The sequence below is a fragment of the Callorhinchus milii genome, unplaced genomic scaffold (assembly GCF_018977255.1).
Source record: "Callorhinchus milii isolate IMCB2004 unplaced genomic scaffold, IMCB_Cmil_1.0 Scaffold4, whole genome shotgun sequence".
NCBI classification, from domain to species: Eukaryota; Metazoa; Chordata; class Chondrichthyes; order Chimaeriformes; family Callorhinchidae; genus Callorhinchus; species Callorhinchus milii.
This window is the reverse complement of record NW_024704745.1, coordinates 50,082,951-50,089,203: the sequence shown is the minus strand read 5'-3', so window position 1 is coordinate 50,089,203 and position 6,253 is coordinate 50,082,951. Positions and strand designations below refer to the sequence as shown.

General features: G+C 40.2%; 1 non-coding gene across 1 annotated transcript; it reads left to right on the top strand.

The window, feature by feature from the left end:
• Nucleotides 1-5,877: 5,877 nt before the first annotated feature.
• On the top strand, nt 5,878-5,949 carry trnas-cga. Its single transcript has one exon. It is a non-coding gene; the product is annotated as a tRNA-Ser (tRNA).
• Nucleotides 5,950-6,253: the final 304 nt, after the last annotated feature.

Below are 6,253 nucleotides of genomic sequence, written 5' to 3'. Positions count from 1 at the left end.
TGCCATTACACCAGCAGTTAATCAGCTAACTGCTTCCTGAAATGATATACTAGTCCTTCAGCCACCACCAAATAAAACAATGCAAACAAAAATGAATTTTAAGTTTGAGACCTAGAATTAAATCAATCTTTGAAATTGTAATGTTCTGTAAGCACAGGTCAGCTTTCAGGTCATCACAGAATTATTGGAGTCATCGATGCCAAACTTATAATTCAATGAATGCTAGAAAGATTAAATTAATGCTAGAAGTTGTATTAGGCCATTCTTATGCATCCTTATGCCGGGTTCAAGGTTATCTTCAGCAGAGACTGAGAAGCTTGGTGTTTGCTTGATTTCTGGTTTGTAATACAAATAATATATTTTAATGACATTTCTTCAGTCTTTTTTTAAGTAGACATATGGTACAGACTTCAATTCTTTAATTAATGAACATTAAAGAATTGGAAATTATCATGTTATTATTCTTTTCAAGTTAGTGCACTTGATGTACTGTTAAAATAAGTTGATGTGATGGATGAAAAACACAGCCCAGAAATGAGGTACTCAGGGAAATGTTATTTCAGTCCCTGACAACAAACCAATGATTGATGAGGTTGGCGTGCCTCACGTCTTACGGATAAAATCTCTTTTAGTTTCATCTCACAGCAAACTTTGCTGATCAATAGTAATTCATAAGAAAGAGTTTCTAATTCATTGGGAACGAAGTATAACCTCTATAAGCCTTTTCCATAATTGTTTTGGGGAGGAGGGACATGTTTACCTTTTTCAAAACAATAATTGTACCATTTATTCATTTCAAACAACAGAATTAAGTTTAGATTTAACCTACTATCCCCCTACCTACCTGCCCGTACCCTCCGTTCCTCTGGCTCCGGTCTGCTCCACGTCCCCCGCCCCAACCGCCCTACTATCGGTGGTCGGGCCTTCAGCCTCTCAGCCCCAGGCTCTGGAACTCCATCCCCCAGTGCCTTCGCCTTGCTTCCTCCCTTTCCTCCTTCAAGGCCGGTCTCAAAACCTTTCTCTTTGACCGTGCCTTCAGCTCCCCTCTCGACTCTCTTCCTCCTCCTCGCTCCCTCCCTTCCCTCCCCTCCCCCTGACCATTTCCCCCTCCTCTCTCCCTCCCTTCCCTCCCCTCACCCTGACCATTTCCCCCCTGCTCGGGTCATGACCCAACTGTGCAGCGCCTTGGGACGTCCTCCTGACGTGAAAGGCGCTCTATAAATGGAATCTTGTTGTTGTTGTTGTTGTTGTTGTTGTTGTTGTAGATGCTAACTTAGCATTTGTGCTCTCTGTTCTCTCCACTACCAGACAGCGATATCAATGGCAAGCTATGCGGTTTTAGCTGATTTAACTCCAGCAGTACCCCAATGCACATTCTGGGGTCCAACCTGCGCCTAATACTTTCTGGGATTGATTAGGTAAGCAGGATATGTGCCAATAGAAAAGTGCAGCTGCAATTCTTCCACGGAATCCGTTATAAGCAATACCATCCGCTATAAAATGTGGTTTCTGCCCCGGGCCTCTCGCACGACTGCTGCCTGTTTGCCTGACGTCACTGTCGGCGGAGCGGCTCCGGACACACAAGTGAGGTGTGGCACAACCAGGAAATGGGCTTCGCTCCACTGTGTATCTCTCTCCTCTGTGTATGTTTGTGAGTGTCTGTGTGAATGTGTCTGTGTGTCTCTTTCTCTCTAGATGTGTGTGTGCTTGGTGAGTCTCTATTTGAGTGTGTCTCCCTCCTATGTATGTTTGTGTTTGTGAGTGTCTCTGTGTGAATGTGTATGTTTGTCTCTCTCTCCTCTGTCTGTGTTTGTATTCCTCTTTGTGTCTAGGAGTGAGAATGTATGAGACTCTGAGAATGTTTGTCTCTCTCTGCGTCTGTGTGTGTCTTTCTGTGTGTGTGTGTGTCTCTCTGTGTCACTGAGTGGGTGCGTCTCTCTCTCTGTGTGAGAATGTGTGTCTCTCTGTGTTTGAGTGTGTGTTTCTCTCTCTGTGTCTGTGTGTGAGTGTGTGTGTCTCTCTGTGTCTCTGAGTGTCTCTCTCTCTCTGTGAGAATGTGTGTCTCTCTGTGTTTGAGTGTGTATCTCTCTCTCTGTGTCTGTGCGTGTCTCAAAAACACATTGAGAGAGAGACACGCACAGACAATCTCAACAGCGGGGCTTTCAAGTGAAGCGAAGTACCAATCAAACCTCCGCAATTTTCCACGAAATTTATCAATTTCCCCCGCAATTTTTGGCAAATATTTCCGCCCTTCTCTATTGGCCTAGGTGATGGGTTTCCGCATGTGTTAGCCACCGGCTGACCAAAAAAATCTAAAAATAAAGTTATGAGTCAATAGATTTTGCAATTCTTGGAAAAAATCTCACATTTCTATTTTCCATTAACACTTAAAGCTCTTCAATTCCAAAACAGAAAAAGGAAATAATTTATTTTGTCCATCACTCATCGTAGTTTTCATTCCAGACAATGTGATAATTCTTTCAACAACTGATCAAGCAGGGTGAGCAGAACAAACTCACTGGGCAATAAGGATAAAACCCTTCATAGATTTCCATGACTACCAGATGATCAGGTGCGATTTATTACCTCAACACATTCTACCTGCATATAGTCCATATGTCATAGTAGTGATTTCATTGTATAAATATCAGTATTCATTGGAAAATGTCTCTATAGAACTATCAGGCAGAAAATGGTAGGCTCAGTGGCAATCCACATTTTGAAATGTTGCAAACTTACTTCAGGTTAGTCCAGTGCAGTTTAAGCAGGCGACAGAAGTCATCACAGGCATACCAAGGTGCACATATCATTTATGTTCATACATAGCCACTACACTTTCCAGTAAATCCTGTGAAACACTCTGAGACATTAACCCATGTGAAGGACTCTAAATAAATGCAAGTTATTGTTGTTGAGACTTCTCGCCGACGTGATAAGGCCCTCCTACATCAAAAACAAGGAATATTATTATTACCTTTATTCTGCACTCAGCTTTTTGAAACGACTTGAATTAACAATCATTGCTTTGCTGAACACATTTTTTAGTTAAAAATGTTAGTTTTAATATACTAATAGTATATTAAAACTAACTGCCCGAAAGAGAGTTGAGGACTGATAGCATATAAATCCATGTTCTTTAAGGAAATGTTCACTGAAAATGTGCTTTTCTGAGCAGAAAGTGCAACATTTGGTAAATGTACTTATCAAGAGGAAATAACCCCTAAAAAAAATTCTGTATTCTTTTGCACCCCATGTTGTACTGATGACTTTGAACTACTTTGCTTTCACTCAAAGTTCTGTGGTTGTATCTTTACATGGATTCCCAGTGCTCCACTAATGAGCATCCAAATGCAGGTGAAATTTTTCATCGCAGTAAAAAGCAGACTGTTCTTTACTAACATTAAAAATGTAAAGGTAGTTTCAGCAGTCGCCTGGAACCCTTTTAAATTTTAATATCAACAGTCTCACATCGTTTCTCTTAAATGGGACTGATCTGAGATTGCTAGTGTACAATGGAAGTTGTATTCTAGATTTTGCATTGAATCTACATAATTTATACATTGATCAGCTGAAACCCTGCAGCAGAACTGGCTTATAATAAATACTTGGATAGGAGGCAAACCTTTAATTCAATCGTTTGGTTCTGGTGACAGTTTTGAACTATTCAAGCTTCCTCCTCATGGTTTATGGTTTCATTACAAACCTTCCACTAAATTACAGCCTTTAGAAGAGGAAGATGAGAGAAGGCCTTAGTCAACAGACTGCTTCAAAACTTTGGGGAGACAATGAAACAACAGTCTTAGCCTGCAAGACTATTTTATCTTAAAATTTAAGCAATACTGTGATAAAAGCTGGTACTTTTTAAGAACTGTGACAAACCAGCTTCCAAATGAATTAACAAAACCAAAATATTAACTTGCATTTATATAGTGCCCTTCACACAGTGTAGCATTCCGAAGTGTTTGTCAAAATACTGCAGATCCTGGAAATCTGAAATAAAAACAGGAAACTGACCAAAGGTCATCGACCTGAAACATTAACTCACTTTCCTCTCTCCATAGATGAATAATTAAAATTGAATTTGAGAATTTTCCACCATTCCACACGATCATAAATGTTAAGTTCAAATTGTCTGACAGGCTAACACCAGGTGGAATTTCAGGCCTCTGATGTCGGACATCTGTGATAATAATCCAGGCTGGACACTGGGTTCCAGTCTTATGTTAGTATTTTTCTAACCTGAGGATTTTGTTTGGAAGAAGCAATACCAATATTGGCGTTGGATGTGATATGTAGCACATGCTGTCAGTAGCTCAATGCTTTCAGCAGAGGATAGATTAGAAGGCAGAAATAATAGAAAATAAAATATTAACAAGAAGTTTCCTTTGTACAGGCTTCACAGATTGGTGTTCCTAACTGTATAGAAAGCCAAGATTGATTGGAAATGATGCTTGGAAATGTTTAGATTGTATTTCGTCCACAAAATATACAGTCAATCCACTTTTCAATATGTCCTTTGAAGTGCTCTGAGACGGCTCAATGATGTGATAAGAAGCTATATCAAATGCAAAGATTATTATTATTGTTAACTCCCTCTGAAGATCAGCTAGCAAATACCTCGATCTACGCAACTAAAGAAAAGCTAAAGAGAAAACAGAGATTACTTATTAAGCAAGAAAGAACAATGGAAGAAGCCCTCAATATAAAGAAGAAATTATAGCAACAGAGTTATTCTTCAGTTAGAAGGAAAGGTTAGAAGGAAACCTCATATTTGTTGGTGCCGCTTGATTGTTATGTTTACCAAAGGAAATTATTTGGCACTGTCAGCTTCAGAGCACTGCACTGCTGGAGCTGACAGTTCAGTGACATATCACGTCATTGTCCCATGAAACAAAAGAGGTAGAAGAATATGTATTAGGGATATGTGTACAAGAAATTGGCGCAGAAGATCCGTTAGTACAAATGTCTACACTTCCAAAAGCTGCTTTAATCATCTTCTTTATCCTAAGTGTAAGCATAAACTAGCTGACACCTCAGCGATCATGTATGTTGAGCAAATCTCTTGGGGTTTGATTTGCTGAGCCTTAGAAACATTTTGGAATCTGGTTGTAAATTCAGAAGAAAGCCAAACTAGTCCTCAAGCTCACTTCCAGCACATCAATGCAGTGCACAGGTGAAAATGTTCAAACACAGTGAGATTGGCTTATTATTATAAAGAGAATGAGAGAATCTGTACTAGAGAGGCACTGGGAAGGTTGTCAACCAGGTCCCGAGCTGCAATAAAGTCATAACCCCAAAGTCCAAACAGTGAAGGAATGTTACCAGAATCGGAGATTGAATTTCAAGCCTCCTGCATTACCTCATTCTTTTCCTGTACGTGGCTGTAGTGGCAAACAACTGAATTGTATTCAGAAAGATCCAGTGTGGAGCACCTGAACATTGGTGTCAGATTGAACAAACTAAAAAGCAAGCCATATAAACATTGCATTTGATAAGGTAACTAGGAATGTTTATCCTTGTCTGGACAGTTTAAAAATTCTGAACATTTCTGGAAATTATTCAGCCTCCCTAATTATATGAGTCAGTGATAATCTAAAATAATGGTACAAATTATTAGTTTGAAAAGAAGACAAACAGGGTAGTAGTTTTGTATAATGGTGCTTTTCTCACTGCTGATAATATGTTGAGTGTTGAATGCTTGTGAGCACTTGGAGTGATCATAATTCAATTGGTCATGTTCTCCTTTTTGGATTATCTTTTTATGATGTATCTTGTGTGTTCTATTTCCTTATTTGTCAGCTTTGTAAGTAGCATCTGCTTCATGGCAGCACACTCACTGCATTATGCTTTATTGCAAAGGTAACCCTCTGTAGCTGGAGTCCCGTAGCTCAGTGGTTAGAGCACTCTCCTCGAAAGCGAGAGACCTGGGTTCGATTCCCGGCAGGACCAAATGTTTCCTTACACTACACGCCTGTTTACCAAGCAGTAAGTAATAACCCGGTTGTTGGCAGATCGCTTTTCTGGGGATAACAATTCTTTCAAAAAAAATTATTGGGCCAGCCAGGTCCTCAGCATTCCAGGGCACTGCTGATGACAGCACAGCCAACCTGGCTCGTCAGCAGGACTTGGAAGTGGAGACAAATCACCGGGGCAGGGAATCCTCTGTTAACCCTAAAAACCAAAGCCTTAACAGGTCGATGGTCCGAGCTGGACAAGAAGCAGGAGAGCTTGCCGGATAGTGATAACCACAACA